Here is a 12,326-nt window from a genome sequence, read left to right as displayed (position 1 = left end):
AGAGATGTGTGTGTTCTATTTTGACCATTATTTTGTGGCGGCCACTGACCACTAAAAAGTGGCTCGTGTGAAGCCAGCCTTACCGCACTACTCCGGAAGAAAATACCGCACTACAGCAACCGCACTACTGATTTTTCAATACCGCGCCCACCTTTGCATATCAAGGACTTTTGACAGGATTTTCGTAGAGTTTGGTGCCTTCCAGAGGTACCTTTATGACCCTGGTGGTAGTGTGACTCTACTTCTGTACCGTGAACGTGAAAACACCATACATACCCACCACATTGAGAAATACACCACTCCCCTACACCCACAGAAAGACATATACACCCACATAGACAAACACAACTCCCCTACACCCACACAAAATCATATACGTACACCCTCAATGAAAGACATACACCACTCCCCTACACCCGCAGAAAAAAAAAAACATATACACCCACATAGACATACACCACTCCCCTACACCCACAGAAAAAACATATACACCCACATAGACATACACCACTCCCCTACACCCACAGAAAGACATACACAATTCCCCTACATCCACATAAAGACATACACCACTCCTCTACACCCGCAGAAAAAAAACATATACACCCACATAGACATACACCACTCCCCTACACCCACAGAAAAATCATATACACCCATAGACACACACCACTCCCCTACACCCACAGAAAAAACATATACACCCACATAGACATACACCACTCCCCTACGCCCACAGAAAGACATACACCACTCCCCTACACCCACATAAAGACATACACCATTCCTTAACACCCGCAGAAAAAAAACATATACACCCACATAGACATACACCACTCACCTACACCCACAGAAAAAAACATATACACCTACATAGACATACACCACTACCCTACACCCACAGAAAGAAATATACACCACTCCCCTACACCCACAGAAAGACATATACACCCACTTTGACAGACGTACATCACTCCCTTACACCCATAGACATAGACATATACACCCACATAGATATACATAGAAGTAAACACCATTATTCACACATACACCACTCTCCTACACCCACAGAAAGACATAAACACCCATTTGGATAGACATAGAATACTCCCATAGATCCACAGAAATATAGGTATACACCCACAATGACAGACATACACCACTTCAATACACTCACTGAAAGACATATACACCGGGTATTCGATATATGCGAGCTCGATATATGCGAATTCGCTCATATGCGACTAACCTATATGTACCAAGTATTCGTTTTATGCGAGAAAAAATCGCTATTATGCGAGTAGCGGCGCTGGTGTGACTGGTTGGTGAGGTATGGTGGCCGACTCGCACTAGGGGCAATGGCGTAACACCCATAGTGCCGGGGTGGACAAACTCCATGGGCCTCGGAGATCCTGGGCCGAGAGAGAGAGAGAGAGAGAGAGAGAGAGAGAGAGAGAGAGAGAGAGAGAGAGAGAGAGAGAGAGAGAGAGAGAGAGAGAGTGGCGGATTTACATGGAGGCTGCAGCCTCAGGCCCTGGGTATTCAGGGGGCCCCCGATGAGGCAATGATTAAAAAGCAAATAAATTAGTTAAAGAAACAGAACCAACAAAAATAATGTTAAAATATCTTTTTACTTTCCCTAAATATACTGCTTTTACATTCGTATTATTTTCATTTTAGCTAAAATACTATAACTAATCTGTCAACACTGTAACAAACAACAGTGGCAACACTGTACTACCACTGTGTGGGATCTGTATCTTTCGCGGTTTTCAGAGTGAAAAATCAGTGACAAAGTTGTGCTGTGTATATCAGCATGTCCTGTTATAGCCACTGATCATTGTCAGACAGTGATAAAACCCGGTCGTTGCCACAGACATGATTTGTGATGAGTCTTGCAGTGTTGACTTGATCTTTGAAATGAGAAACAAGGCCGGCTGATGGCCGCTCGGTGCATGGCATGGTTCATGGTGGGTTCTGTATTTTAATAACTTATGTGTTGATGGGTAAGAATCCGACTGACTCATATTATAGTGAATACGAGCAACAACATTGTGATGTGTTTTATCAGCATTCAGCATGCTGTATAATGACGAGTGATCATTGTCGGCCAGAAAGTGACAAAACCCCGGTCATTGCCACATACAAAGTGCGATGAGTTTTACAGTGGTGTTTCTGTATTGGGTGGTATGGTGCGTGGCAGGATCCTGCTATTCTAACAACTTTTGTGCTGAATAGTGATTATAAGGACTTGTCGGATTTGTGTTGTGGTATAAACCGTAGAATGCAAGGGATGCATGTTTAAAAGATATGGATATTGGACCTAATCCTCACCCTAATCCTAAGTCCTAACCCAAATCCTAATCTCTTCCCAACCTCCCGAGCCCCCCGCACAACCCCCGCTTACTATACCGCCCAAATGCGGCCTTTTGCGGATCCGTGACTTGAAAACTTGAATAAGCACGATAAATATATTATGTGACCGTGGTCCATGTGGGACACTGATCAGCTGGCGTTGTGATGCACGACGCCAAAAGTTACACCACCAGGTGCCACCTACGAGGTGCTGTGCCTGTAAGTATGTTTCTCCGTTTACTGCGTCTTGACTGACTGACGCAGTCGATTTTGATCATTTATTGCACGAATATTACATTGTTGACAACTAAAAATAGCATAATTAATAGTTACTATTGCCGGTTACCTTTATTACCTCATCCCGAATAGGTATGGCTCCCAGCTATATGAACTCAGTAATAATATTATAATAGGCTATAATAATAATGTTACTATGATAACTAAAATAATATTAATATAATAGGCTACCTATGTAAAATATAACATTAGGATATATTAATGATATAATAGGATATAGTAATTATAATAATATAATCGGTTACTTATATTAATTTTTATATAATAGGCTGAAATAATATTAATATAATTTGCTATAACGATAATAATAGTAATAATACCTAATAATAATACACTAACTACTGAAGAATTATGCGCATACTACAGGTTTGACAAGTTTTCCATAAAAATGCTTTGCTATTGAAAATTGTAAGCTGTGATTTTTTTTTTTTTTTTTTTTTTGCTGCCGACTACCAGCCCGCGGGCCATGGCGCTGCTTCGCTTACCGGCCGCCTCCGGCAAAATTTCGCGAACAAAAGTTTGTCCAGGGGCCTCGAATCAGTCTGTTACGCCATTGACTAGAGGGCGATGGGTGCAAATGTTTTCCCGCACTTTCCTCGCCTATAATTAACATTTTCCTCCCTCTGATCCTAAAGTTAATACTCAGGTAGCTAATTATCAGCCTAACTTTGGATGCGTCTCCCCGGAAGCAATCAGCAGCCCTGGGTTGTCAGACTCGGTGAAGCTCTACCTTGAATAAGGCACACATAGCTTCGAGTGTAGTATCCATGTCCTGATTTCCCTTCAGTAAGAATCAAAATACATATGAATAGACATTACGTGATATAGAAGAAAAAAAAACATGCAAATTTTAACTGTTGCTTTAGTGCTTTATTATTGTGAAACGATGCCGGAATAAATAGTTAGAGGGTTCGAAAACGGGTCGTGGAACATAACCCCCTATAATTAATGGGATGATAGGTTCGATATATGCGGATTCACATTATGCGAGCTTTTTTGCAGAACGTAGCCCTCGCATATAACGAACACCTGGTCTATACCCACTTTGACAGACATACCCCACTCCCATTCACACAAACATAGATATATTTACCCACATAGACAGACATAGAAATAAACACTAACATTGACACATACACCACTCCCATACACACACAAACACAGACATATACAATCACTTTGACAAACATACACAACTCCCCTACACCCACAGAAAGACATATACACCCACTTTGACAGACATATAATACTCCTATAGATCCGCAGATATATAGATATACACCCACACTGACAGACATACACAATTCCAATACACTCACAGACAGATCTAATCCCACATAGATAGACATACACCCACAAACATAGACATAAAACCTCATAGAAAACCATACACCCACAGACACAAACATGAACCCTCAGAGAATGACATACACCCAAAGACATAGACATGAACCCTCAGAGAATGATATACACCCACAGACATAGACATGAACCCTCCGAGAATGACATACACCCACAGACATAGACATGAACCCTCAGAGAATGACATACACCCACAGACATAGATATAAACCCACACAAGTAGACATACACCCACAAACATGGACATGAACCCTCAGAGAATGATATACACCCACAGACATAGACATGAACCCTCAGAGAATGACATACACCCACAGACACAGACATAAACCCTCAGGGAAAGACAAACACTCACAGATATAGACATATACCAACAAAGATAGACATAAACCCACACAGGTAGACATACACCCACAGACATAGACATAAACCCTCAGAGAAAGACAAACACCCACAGCCATAGATATAAACCAACAAAGATAGACATAAACCCACACAGGTAGACATACACCCACAGACATAGACATGAACCCTCAGGGAAAGACAAACACTCACAGACATAGACATATATCAACAAAGATAGACATAAGCCCACACAGGTACACATACACCCACAGGCATAGACATAAACCCACATAGATAGACATACACCCACATACATAGACATAAACCCACACAGATAGACATACACCCACATACAGAGACATAAACCCACATAGATAGACATACACCCACAGACAGACGACAAAACCTACACAGATAGACATACACCCACATACAGAGATACACCCACAGAAACAAACATACACACCCACATACAGACATACACCACTCCCATACATACACCCACAGAAAGAAGCAAACACACCCACATATAGACATACCACTCCCATACATACACCCACAGTAACAGACATAAACACCCTCACACACCACTCCCACCACCACATACACCACTCCCATACATACACCCACATATAGACATACACAAATCCCATGCATACGCCCACAGACAAACATATACACTAACATAAGATACACACACACCACTTAGTACTTGAGAGGGACAGAGATGGATAGATAGACATAAAGATTGAGAGGCGTATGATCATAAAGCCAGGTTGATGGAAAACTCATATGAAAAGTAAAACACCACCCACAAACGCATCCACACCCATACACCCACGCCCACCCACAGACACGGTCCCGCAAACACGCACATCATCCTACGTAAGAGATATCAAAGGGTTGCCAAAAGTACAACTCAGTCTCGCCTGACCTCCTTGAGTCTCGCCTGACCTCCTCAAAGGGACGGACGTTAACCTTGCTGCTGGCCGGCATCAAACCTTAACCTTGCTTTTCACCTCGTCTGGTGAAACGACACCTGTTATTTTGTGTGTAAATCGACTCCGTGTGCTACATTTTAACGTCACAACTTTTGAAATCCGTTCATCCACGTTTTCAATTAACCGTTACTTAAATAGGCCCGTACGCCTTCTCAGAAATCGAACGACTAACTGTGCTTGTTTACTTGTCTTATTTAGCACCACTCAACCTAATTAATTAACGTCTAACTCAGTGCTGTGACGCGTCTAACTAGTGTTTGAAGTGTTGCGAGGATTACCTTACAGTGAGAGGACTTCCCTGCTGCTACCACGAGCGGTTAAGTTATATATCGACTTTTTTGTGTTTCCTGTCTTTCCTCAGTAGGATTACAACTACACGACCTAACACAGCACCCAGTGAAAGACAGTGAGCTTCTTGTGTCTTACTAACGTAGAAAATCTGTCACTAACGTAGAAGTACAAAGCTTGACCCGTATACCAGCACACCTGTTTTGAAAAGGAGGAAAAGTTTAATCCCCCAGAGAATTTTAATCCCGGAGGGAAAACACGTATGGGCCCTCATAGACGCCACACCTCAAACTCTCCCGCGTGACTCGACCGATTTAAGCCGCCTCCCTCCAGGTGTTCACCATAGCCCACGCGGATACAAAATTCATCTTAACTGTAAAGCTCACCGATATATCGTCTTGCAACAATAAATAAAAAAGAAGTAATCATGCCGTCCAACTATTTCAATGGCTGTAATTGTTCAAAGAAATATGCTGCGATTCACTACTAAACCAGCGACTCGATGTGTAGGTACTGTGTCTTAGACTTGCGTATTCAAGCACTACAAACAACCAACGAGGATCTACAACGTTCCAATTCTTTACTTTGGGACATCGTGACGTCATTCCCACAACTCCCTACTCCTCCTTCTTCTTCTTCTTCTTCTTCTTCTTCTTCTTCTTCTTCTTCTTCGTACTCCGAAATTCTGACCCGAGCACATACCTCCTCCTCCTCAGCCCCCTCCATTTCTCATCCCTCCTCCGCCTCCTCCCTTCCCTCCTCCACCTCATCACCACAGGCCGCCAACACCCCCCCTTCTTCACCCTCCACCACCAGCACCGCCATCACCCCCGCCCCCTCCCCCACCCATCCCACCATCACCACCACGACCTACTCTTCCTCCTCCCCTTCCTCTTCTTCACTCTTCTCTTCCGCCCCTTCCTCCTCCCCTTCCTCTTCTTCACTCTTCTTTTCCACCCCTTCCTCCTCCTCCACCTCTGCCCCCTCCTCCACATCCTCAACATCCTCCTCCTCTACTCCCCCCAGTCAACCCCTTCTGCCTCTTCCTCCTCCTCCGCCTCTGCCGCCTCCTCATACATTTATTCTCCCCCCTCCTCCACATCCTCAACATCCTCCTCCTCTACTCCTCCCCAGTCAACCCCTTCCTCCCCTTCCTCCTCCTCCGCCTCTGCCACCTCCTCCTACATTTCTTCTCCCCCCTCCTCCACATCCTCAACATCCTCCTCCTCTACTCTCTCGCAGTCAACCCCTTCCGCCTCTTCCTCATCTTCCCTTGGCTCCCCCTTGTCCCTCTCCTCTACCAGCCCTCCTAACGCCTCCACGTCCAGTCGCCACCACACTCCTACTCCTCACTACTCATCCATTAGACGCCACAAGACCATTCTTCCTGCTGTGGTCTGCGTAGCTCAGACACAGTTCCGGGGCACAGACAAGCTGAAAACATGTTAGACTTGTAGGGGGCTCGCTGGTTAGAGGTCAATTAACGGAATTCTGCGGCAGGAATACAGACACGCGGAGGCGTTATTGTATTCCGGGAGCCAAATTGGACGACATTACTTCAGCTGTCGATGCTGTCACGGAACTCGCGAAGGAAGACAGTTTATTTGATTCACGCGGGGACAAATGACGTTCAGTCTACTCAAACTCAGGCCCTACTATCAAAATACCGTCAGGTCATTCGGCGTTACAAGACCAAGTCCCCTCACGTCATTGTCTCTGGAATTCTACCCAGAATCAGCGCTTACGCCGGCTTCAACAGCAAAGCGAGCAACATTAATACTAGTCTGAAGGAAATTTGTGACGACGAAGGCGTGGCGTTTACAAATGCCTGGCACCACTTCTTTGAGAGCCCAGACTTGTTTTGGAACGATGGACTACACCTGAACGAGGTTGGGTCGGCGCGTTTCGGGAGGCTTCTGGACGAGGCAGTGAAAAGCTTTTCGAAAAGCCTTTCAAAAAACGGCGGGCGAGGACGGGAAAAAGGCAGCCCTTGATCAACCAACCCGTAGCGTCAGTGCGACTCACAAGAAACTGTGTAACTAACAACGCCTCCGACAAGCGAACTGGTACAACTAGTCACGGCCACATTTCTATCATGTACACAAATGCACGTAGTTTAATACCCAAAAAGGACGAGATCAGGGCGTATATTGCAACAGAGAAACCAGATGTGGTAGCCATCACAGAGACTTGGGCCAACTCTACTCATCTAGAATCCGAACTGTCATTCCCTGGATACGAAAGCTTCCACAAAAGTCGAAAGCACAAGAAAGGAGGAGGAGTAGTTTGCTACGTAAAAAGTACACTCCCTGCCATAAAAATAGACAAACAGGACGCAGAGAAATACGATTCTGTCTACGTGGAAATAACCGCAAATAGCAAGAAACTAACACTAGCAACCGTATACAGGCTTCCGAAACAACAGGCAGCCGATGACACCGCCCTCTACGAAGAGATTCACTCGCTAACACAAAGCAAGGAAGCAATTATAATTGGGGACTTTAATTGCCCTAACATTGACTGGGGACTGATGACTGGAGATCAAGAGGGTAACAGGCTTATAGAAATGGTGGAGGATTCGTTCCTCACTCAAGTTGTAACTAAACCAACAAGAGAAAACAATCTGCTGGATCTGGTATTAGTAAGCGACCCCGACCTCATTCGCGACTGTACAGTTGGTGAGAAACTTAATGGCTGCGATCACCACCTAATCCGTTTTAATATCAATATATGTCACAAACTCGTAGATAATCCGTCAGTGATACCAGATTACAAAAAAGGAAATTTCAACTTAGCCCGTGCGCTGCTTCCCCCTACGACCTGGGACCAACTTGACATCACCGACAATACAATCGACAACGCGTGGAACGTCTTCAAAGATAAGCTATTGCAAGTAGAGAAGGCTACAGTGCCTACGAAATCCAGGCGAGATCCACCGTGGATGACCAGAGAAATAAAAAGGGCAGTAAACCTAAAAAAAAGGAATTATAATTTGATGAAAGAGAATGCTACGGCCGAAGCCAGCACACAGTACCACAACAGCCTCAGAGCTTGTCGCAGCCTTATTCGGAGTAGCAAACGCAACTATGAAAAGCAAATAGCGCGCGAAATCAAAACTAACTCCAAGAAATTCTTCACGTACATAAGATCGAAAAAGAAAGTAAAATCCAATATTGGTCCCCTGACAGACGAGACTGGATCTGTAACTCAGGACAGTAAACAGATGGCCAAAATCCTCAACAGTAACTTCGCATCCGTATTCACAGTCGAGGACATCGAAACCATTCCCAAGGGTCCTGACCCGCCGAGTGAGATCACGCCGCTGGAAATTGACTCAATATGCGACCGAGAAGTAAAAAAGTACTTGGACAAACTCGACACGAACAAGTCAACGGGACCCGACAGTTTGTCCCCGCGGTTATTAAAAGAGCTTAAACAACAAATACTTCAACCACTTACTAACATATTCAACCGGTCAGTTCAACTAAACAAGGTCCCGGAAGACTGGAAGATGGCGAACGTAACACCGATTTTCAAAAAAGGAGACAAAAGCGTTGCATTAAACTACAGGCCCATAAGTTTGACATCAGTGGCAGGAAAAATACTCGAAAAGATTATTAGAGATAAACTTGTTAAGTTTCTAGAAAACAATAATATAATCTCCGACACCAAGCATGGCTTCAGAAACAAGCGCTCCTGCCTAACGAATTTATTAGCCTTCTTTGAAGGTATATATAAGAACTGGGATGCCCACATCCCCAGTGATGTTATATACCTGGACTTTCAGAAAGCCTTCGACAAGGTACCGCACGAGCGACTCCTTAAGAAACTGCACTCGGCGGGCATCGGAGCCAATCTGATCGCGTGGATAAGAGATTGGCTCACCGACAGAAAACAACGAGTACTACTCAACGGACAGCCTTCCGGTTGGCTTCCAGTCACTAGTGGAATGCCTCAAGGGTCAGTGCTGGGACCCATCCTTTTTATCATATATATCAATGACCTAGAATCAGGACTGAAATCCACAATATCGAAATTTGCAGATGACACCAAGGTGGGTGGAGATGCCCTCACAAAGATCGACTGCGAAATCATTCAGAAAGACATCAATCACATTATCGAATGGTCGGAAAAATGCCAAATGTCTTTTAATGTTGACAAATGCAAAGTCATGCACATTGGGTCCCAAAATAGTAACCACACATACATCATGAATGGAAGACCTCTGCAAGCGATGCAGGAGGAAAAGGATCTTGGAGTCATTATCAGCAGTGACCTGAAACACGTGAATCACTGTAAAAAAGCATACAACAAGGCCAACATTATGCTCGGGTTCATAGCGAGGAACTTCGAGTGTAAAACACCAGACGTGATGCTATCCTTGTATAATTCCATGGTAAGACCGCACCTCGAGTATGCAGTGCAGTTCTGGTCTCCCAATTACAGAAAGGACATTGCTTTACTGGAAAGGATTCAACGACGCGCCACAAAGATGATTCCAACCTTCAGGGCTCAACCGTACGAGGAACGACTCAAGCGACTCAATCTCTTTACATTGGAGAAAAGACGCCTACGAGGGGATATGATTCAAGTCTTCAAGTATCTAAAAAAGTTCAATAACGTCGATTACTCCAAATTCTTTGAACTGCAAACCAACTCAAGAACTAGAAATAACGTTTTACCCATTCAGTCGAGTCGATGTAACACAGACATTGGAAGGAGTTTCTTTTCAAACCGAGTCATCTGCCACTGGAACAATCTTCCCTCAGAAGTAGTAAATGCGAATACCATCAACTCCTTCATATATAGAATCGACCGTCATTTCGCTGCGTCGGGAGTAAACTGAATAACGAGGGGCTTCCAACTGCTCCTCAATATCGAGGTGCTTTCATCTGCTCACCAAGCCCCAAGTGGCGGTCGAGCAGATTAAATCACCCAAGCGGGCGACCTCGTAATGAGCCAATAGGCTTTCTGTTGCCTGCATTTCCATGTTTCCATGTTTCCATGTTTCACACACACACACACACACACACACACACACACACACACACACACACACACACACACACACACACACACACACACACACACACACACACACACACACACTCTCTCTCTCTCTCTCTCTCTCTCTCTCTTTTTTTTATTTAAACATGTTCAGTACATTAGTACATAACAGTATTATTTTTCTATGCTAAAGTTCCCCCGACCGTTGGGGAGCTATTTAAAAGCTTCTGCCGATTATATTATACAATTATATACATGTTTACGGTGGGGGTAGGAGTAGCCACCTGTGGGACGCAACCTTCATCTGCTGAGTGGACAGTTGTGTCACATCCACATCAGCAGTGAGGTTGTTCCACCACACCACCGCTGCGATGGAGAAGGCACGTTGGTGGGTGCTGGAGCGGGCCATTGACACCTCCAGGAGGGAGGTGTTGCTCAGCACCGTTCACGTGCTGCGCTCAGACCTCCTCCAGGTAGCCCTCAGGTCCGTCAGGTGGGGCACTAGGCCCACTTGTGCATTGTGTAGCACCGTCAGGGCAGCGACGCGGCGACGGTGCTCCAGGCTGTTCAGCTGGTTCGTGGCTGGTCTTGCCCGTCCCTCTTGTTGGTGTTTTTGTTGTTGCTGTTGTCGATGTTGTTGTCGCTGTGTCTCCCACTGGCTCGGTCGGTGGTGCTGGGTGCCGTTGATGAGGCGTTCAGCCCTCCTCTGCACCTTGTCTAGCAGATTGAGGTGGCAGCGGGCGCTGGCCATCCAGGTGAGCGGTGCATACTCCATCACTGGACGGACTTGTGCCTTATAGAGGGTGTTCAGGCCCTCAGCATCGAGGAGGTTCTTCATGCGGCGCAGGAGGTTCACCTTCTGGGAGGCTTTGTGCGCCACCCTTTCAAGGTGACGGTCGAACCGCAGCTGGGAGTCCACCTCCACGCCCAGGATGTCGACGCTGGCCTGCAGAGGGATGGTGTCGTTCCCGAATCTCAGGCTGCCGTGGAGTTGCCTCGCGGCCTCCCGAGAACTCTCTCTCTCTCTCTCTCTCTCTCTCTCTCTCTCTCTCTCTCTCTCTCTCTCTCTCTCTCTCTCTCTCTCTCTCTCTCTCTCTCTCTCTCTCAATCAGTGGTCCAGTGTAACTCGACTGACTCCTTTAAAAACAAGCTCGACCGTCACTTCCTTCAACTTGATATTAACTAGAGTAGAAAAGCAACGTTTTGGAGCCATCTGATTAATGTAAAATCTCTTAGGTTTAAGGACAGACCACCTAGTCTGAACCATGGGGTCTGTGTGGTCTGATTTTCTATGTAAATCTCTCTCTCTCTCTCTCTCTCTCTCTCTCTCTCTCTGCACGGAAATTCTCCCATTATACGCACGGTACGAGGCCACAACAAGACTGCACAAGGCCGCGTCGAGGTGGAGGGAAGCTCCGGGTACGGGAGGGAGGGGGGGAGGGCGGCGCGTATGCCTGGAACTGTATTTCTAAGGAGGGAGAGAGCTGTGTCTATTTCAGAGAGACACCAACACAAAAACACGCAGCATCGGTATGAAGTTAAAATGAAATCGATGTAACACATTGGTGGAATAGACTCACACCATCAGTAGTTAGCGCACAGAGTATCAATAGCTTTAAGTCTTCTTTGGATAAGTACTTCAGGGATATAAGATTATACCGACCTTTTCTC

The sequence above is a fragment of the Eriocheir sinensis genome, unplaced genomic scaffold (genome assembly GCF_024679095.1).
Source record: "Eriocheir sinensis breed Jianghai 21 unplaced genomic scaffold, ASM2467909v1 Scaffold481, whole genome shotgun sequence".
NCBI lineage: Eukaryota > Metazoa > Arthropoda > Malacostraca > Decapoda > Varunidae > Eriocheir > Eriocheir sinensis.
Note: the sequence above shows the minus strand (reverse complement) of the source record.